Here is a 6,306-nt window from a genome sequence, read left to right on the forward strand (position 1 = left end):
CTCCCAACTGAGTTTTCCTGCCTGACATTTGCCATGTACTAGCTGGCATCACACAGAATACATTCTTTATTAAGTTATTATTCCACATATAATACCAAATAATGCACAATGAATGTTTGTGCTTTTTAACTGTAGCCCTCTTGTTAACCATACTATATCTACAGCCCTTTATTTATTTCAAGCTGTTAATATGTTCTATTGTACACTATACCAGACATTGGACTGTAAGAAATTACTCAAAAGAGTGTCAAGGACAAAATTGATCATGATGAGAATCTTTGAAGCATGGGAAGCGTGGAGTGCAGCACATGAACATTTGCTGAGTACTGCAAAAAGGGCTGTAGGTGTAAAAATAAAACAACTCGCAATGCTGAAACTCAAACAGAAGTACTAAATGTAGGAAATCAGAAAGGAGAAAACTGATAAAGAAATGGGAAAGGACAAAAAAAAAGTCAATCTAGTCCAACAAGTCTTGGGTGCCTTTTTCCCCTCCCCAAAACAGAGAAGAAACATTGTGGCCGGAATTTTGCCATTTTGTTCTAAGTGCTGACTGGGCGTAATTCCGGAAGAGTTTCAGATCTGGTTTTTGGGCGCATTTTCAGCCCTCCCCAACCCCCATACACACTCTGGCTGCAAGTCTGTTGCTCGATGTAGAAGTCAGTGGGCAGTGCTTAACAAATCCAAAACCCTGCAGAAGGAAGTAGTGCACACATGCAGACCTTTGATGCTGCACATCCAGATTAGCAGTGGCAGGGGTCTGACAAGACAGAGAGCTGTCAGGCCCCTGCTACTGCAGGCAGCCTGAAGTAGCACCCCCTCCAACTGCAGGGCCCGCAGCCTCAGATACAGCACCCGCCAACCCCATGCCACCCAGATGGATCATACACCCATTCCTCCCCCACCAATCATGACTCAGTGCCTTCTTCCCACCAATTGCTGCAGAGTGGCAATGGGCTCCCACTCCCCATTAGCCTTACCCCATTGGTCCCTCCCCCAATTTCCCCATCTGGTTGGCACCTCCCCATTGGCCCTGCCCCAGCACTGTCTGGTGGGCATTGCCCAGGTGGCACCCCAAGAGGCACCTTTCACACCCTCAGCCTCCTCGGGAGGCCACAGTGCTCTCCGGTTCCACTAGCAAGACCAAGACGACTACTCCCCGTTCATGGGGAGCATGTCCATTCCTTGCCAGTGAGAACCTCTGCCGGTGAAGCCCATAAAGGTAGGCAAGCCCAGACGATTGAGCGCCAGGCTCGCTAAACACATTAAAAAGGAGATTTGAACATATAAATAAATTACTCAGCCTCTCACCCAGTTCCGGTGTGAGGCTGACCGCGCTGGAAATCCTGCGCTATAAAATGGTGACAGTTGTGAAAACCAGCACCAATCGTGCTATTTGCTTTATGCCTCACTTTACGACCACGTTGCCTCCAAAAATAGTACACTGAGGGAGAATTTAGCATGGCCAATGCACCGAAAGTAAAGTTTATTCATTAGTCACAAGTAGGCTTACATTAACACTGCAATAACGTCACTGTGAAAATCCCCAGTCCCTACACTCCGGCACCTGTTTGGGCACACTGAGGGAGAATTTAGCATGGCCAATGGACCTAACCACCACGTCTTTGGACTGTGGGAGAAAACCAGCGCAACTGGCGGCAAATTGTGCGGAGGGTGTGGAGAGTCTACAGAAGGATCTAGATAGGCTGGGCGAATGGGCCAGGAAATGGCAAATGGAATTTAATGTTGGCAAGTGTGAGGTGGTCCACTTTGGTAGGAATAATGGTAGGAAGGATTATTACTAACGTGGCGAAAAACTACAGCAGGCGACGGTGCAGAGGGACCTCGGGGTCCTTGTGCATGAGTCGCAAAAACCCAGCTTGCAGGTGTAGCAGGTGGTCAGGAAGACGAATGGGATGCTGGCCTTCATAGCGAGGGGGATTGAATATAAAAGTAGGGAGGTCTTGCTGCGGCTGTATAGGGCATTGGTGAGGCCGCAGCTGGAGTAGCGTGTGCAGTTTTGGGCGCCGTACTTACGCAAGGATATTTTGGCCTTGGAGGGAGTGCAGAGGAGGTTTACTAGGCTGATGCCGGAGTTGAGGGGGTTGAGCTATGAGGAGAGGCTGAATAAATTAGGCTTGTACTCGTTAGAGTTTAGAAGAATGAGGGGAGATCTCATTGAGACGTATAAGATGATGAGTGGGATGGATAGGATAGAGGTGGAGAGACTCTTCCCGCTCAGAAAGGATAGTAGGACTAGGGGGCACAGCCTCAAGATAAAGGGGGGGGGGCGGTTTAGAACTGAGCCACGACAGATCAGCCATGATCTTATTGAATGGCAGGGCAGGCTTGAATGGCTAGATGGCCTACTCCTATTTCTTATGTTCTTATGAAACCCACGCAGACACAGGGATAATGTGCCAAATCCACACACACAGTGAAGTTGGCACATTATTGGACCAGTGTCCTTGGCTCTGTGAGATGCACCACTTGACAGCATGTCTTTGGACTGTGGGACGAAACAGAAGCACCCGGAGAAAAACCACATACAGGTACCGAGCGAACGTGCAAATTCCACACAGACAGCCAGTGAACCAAGCCAGAAATAAAATCTGGCACTGTGAGGCAGCAGTAGTAACCACTGTGCAGCCTGGGCGTTTCTCACTCCCAGTACTGCTGCACGCTTCCCCTGGAGAACTGCCCTTTTTGACAAGGGCGGGAGGAGGGGGGAGCAAAGTCACGCGATAGGCATGCGGCGATTTGATTTCAAACACGCGACGCTCTGCACCTGCCGCCAATTAACGGTTTCCACCAGCACGCGGACGGACAAAGCTGCTGCTCCCTCCCAACCGCGCGTGCTCCCTCCCAGATACGCATGCTCACTTCCAACCACACGTACTCCCGCCCAGCCGGGCGTGCTGTCTGCTGGTTGCACGCGCTTTTCCAGAAGCTTCCGCTGTTGAAAAGGTTGGAAGTGAGTCCAGTTGATAATCGATCACTTTTCATCACAGCAGAGAGATATATGTTATTATCAGTGACGGTTGTGTTGAGTTGTTGGTAATAGACATAATTTTGAATATTCAAACTATGTGCTTGATAAAATTTTTAAACGTGTTGAGCAATAATTTGCAATGTTACATTTGTATTTCACTTGTATTTCAGTGGCCTGGGCATTAAATACATAGAAGTTAATGCTCTGGGATTCCGAATTTCATTGCAGGTGTAAAAATATAAATTTGTAGAAAGTTGCAAAATAATTCTCTTGACGGTTTTAACATTTTTTTAAAATGAATTTATTTTCAGTGAGTGGGTATGATAGGAAAGAACATTTCTATATTTTGCTATACAACATTAGTAAATGTTCAACGAATCTGCAGCCAAATTAGTGGAAGATAACAGATCTTGAAAATAAATTCAAAGAGGTTGGCCGTGCAATCCTGGGGTTGAGGGGTAGGTTATTTCGCATCTTGAGGGTGCATCTCATATATGTAGAGAAATAATTGTTCGAACAAGAGAGCGCCAGTTGGGAAAAAAAAGTGGAAGGTTGAAAGTGGCAAGAAAAGTGAGTAAGGATTAGAGTGCGTGCAATGCAAGGTATATTTAGTAATCAGTGCTCTTTACTCTTGAAACATCAGACTGCAAGAGCCCAGGACTGGATGCCAATTTAAATTATTGCAGAGGATAATTATGCATTTAAAAATGCGAGATATTTAGCAATATTCATAAGATACCTAACATTCCTGGAAATTCTTAAGCCTTATCAGTTGGAGAAGTTATTTTAAAGATCAACATTTCTGGCCCTAAGACTTATGCTAGTAGTTTAATCAAAAGTTGCAGTAAGAATTTCTTGGTCTTAAGTGAATTTGAAATGCTATGGTTATTTAATTTAGTCTTTAATTCTGCTTAAATTTCTAAACCAAGTTCAGCCTCCCATCAAATAGATCAATGGAATTTCTATGCTTTCTCCAGTCTTTGAACTTAACGCCTGGTATTGCACATCACTGCCTGACTACACTGGCCGGGTGTGGGTCAGGAGATTTTGTGCAAACCATTGTGCATAGTTTTGTCATGGAAAGCTTACCTCCTATGCCTCCCCTCCCTCCCTCCCTCCCTCCACCCATTCCCCAAAATGTTTTGGCAGTGGTTTTCAGTTTGTTGGAACAGAAGGAGATGCATTAGTTGGGTTCCTCAAATATATAATTTTCCCCTTTGCAGTTCCTCTGTTTGTGGCTGCTGTATGTTCCAAACCAGATCCCTCAGCTTCCCACCAATGCCCCTCCACAACAAGAACTGCCAGCAATGCGTTCTTGCTTACCATATATTTACAACATTGTGGTGAGTGTTGTATTATCTCTTTCTGCACTAATACAAACACAGCTGAAAGCAGCTGTAGAGATTGAGAACAGATCTTTAATGGAGGCTGCTTCTTACAGCTGAAACATATGCTAATTGACTTTTGCAGACTAATTACCATGTGGCATCACATATCACTGTGTGATGGCAAAACTATTTATATGACATATTTAGATGAATATACTTTATTAGTAAGCACTGTAACAGAACATTTCCATTTCCTTAAATAAAATGTCAATACAGTCTACACAGGCTGTGCAGTTGTGGTTTTTGAGGCGAATAATGAAGATATCTTAGACAAGTCACACTACCAATGAAGCGGTGCCAGCAAAAGAACTCTACTGACCAAGATCACGAAAGACAGTTGGAATTTCTTGGGGGTGTAATAAGAAATCATGATTTAGGAAGTCTGATGCTGATGAGAAAAATGATGACAAAAAAGATCAAGGTAGGCAAAGACTAAAGCGCTTTACAGTATGGGTGAATGTACCACAAATGAAGATGAATGTACCACAAATGAAGATGATCCACGACTCTGGAGCAAGGTTAACATGGATGACCATGGTTGCCAATGCCTTCTTTGGGAAATAGTATCTGAAGAGAAAGGCTAACATGAATATGTACATGAACAAGTAACCCATATGGAACATAACAACAGTATTATTAAACGTGGAACATTCCATTTTTAATAAAAACTTTTGAGATGTTACCCACGCTTTGTAGTCTCAGAAGCCTACTGAAGTCAGCTGATTCAGCCAGACCTTGTAACTACTGCAGGCAGATGTGATTACAAACATTCTGTTCCTTCATTCTGAGGATTATGTTCAGGTTGACGATGTGCAGCTGTCGTAATGTTCGATGTGTCACTTATTGTCGCTTCATTAACAAAAGAGACGTACTAGCTTGATTGCGTGGCTAGCAGACAGTACCCTAAGACAGGATTGATTTCTTCACAGAGTTGCACTATTTGGAGTTTCACCTTCTTTGAACATGTTCTTTGCTTACTTTAGATATCTCGGGTTCCAAGCCTATTCTTGTGGATGTAAGATCCTCAAAGTATAGTGGTGGAAACTTGGCACCTGCATGCATGCCATGTGTGTTTTTCATCCTTTCCTGACTCTGATTCAGTCTGTGACTGTGGTCTATTTGGTGAGATAATAGCTTGTTACGTGGTTCTCACTGGTCAACAGGACCTCAGCCGATGATGGTAATCCAGAGTTCAGTGATGTGTGAAGATGCAATAACGCAATTGAATATTTTGTCTGGTTTTGGAATATTTTTTGATCAAGGAGTTTTCTGTCCTGGCTATATGTTCAGCCATTCCTTCTGAACAAGGATATTGGGGTGATGATATGACATGGCCAATGGACCATCATTCACACATGTCCTGGGAAGCTTTTCCATTATGTTGTGGATTGTTGGCAATTACCACTTCTACTGAGGTGCCAAAAAGAGTGAAGATAGCAGTGCTAGCCACTATTGCACTCAATCGCCACAATTTTGCACCCACATTGCCATTTGTGTTCTCGGTGAATGTGGAAGCAGGATCTTGTGAGACTTGGGAAACAAGATTCTCGTCAATGAGATCCTGCTTTCTGGTTCCCCGCACTTGTGACGTAATGAGGTTCCTGCTTATGAAGGTCAGGAACTTCAAAACATTATAAAATATTTAAAGGGCTTGCCCAACGTTTCGCCCCTGCCAATTTTGGAACTTCCCCTTGTTGGCAAGATGTCACATCAAGGTTTACAACTGGTTTTGCTAATCGTGAAGAAGGCAAAGTTTGTTTATTTATTAGTTTCACAAGTAGGCTTACATTAACACTACAACGAAAATCCCCTTGGGAGCCTACCGGGGGCTCAACTGGAGTGTGTAACCCCGGGGAAGAGGGAAATGTTTGGGCAGTACCCTGGCACTGCCCCAGCACCTTTGGAAATGTCACCTGGCACAGTGCAGGA

Source organism: Carcharhinus amblyrhynchos, chromosome 14, assembly GCF_965287045.1.
Source record: "Carcharhinus amblyrhynchos chromosome 14, sCarAmb.v2.hapA, whole genome shotgun sequence".
NCBI classification, from domain to species: Eukaryota; Metazoa; Chordata; class Chondrichthyes; order Carcharhiniformes; family Carcharhinidae; genus Carcharhinus; species Carcharhinus amblyrhynchos.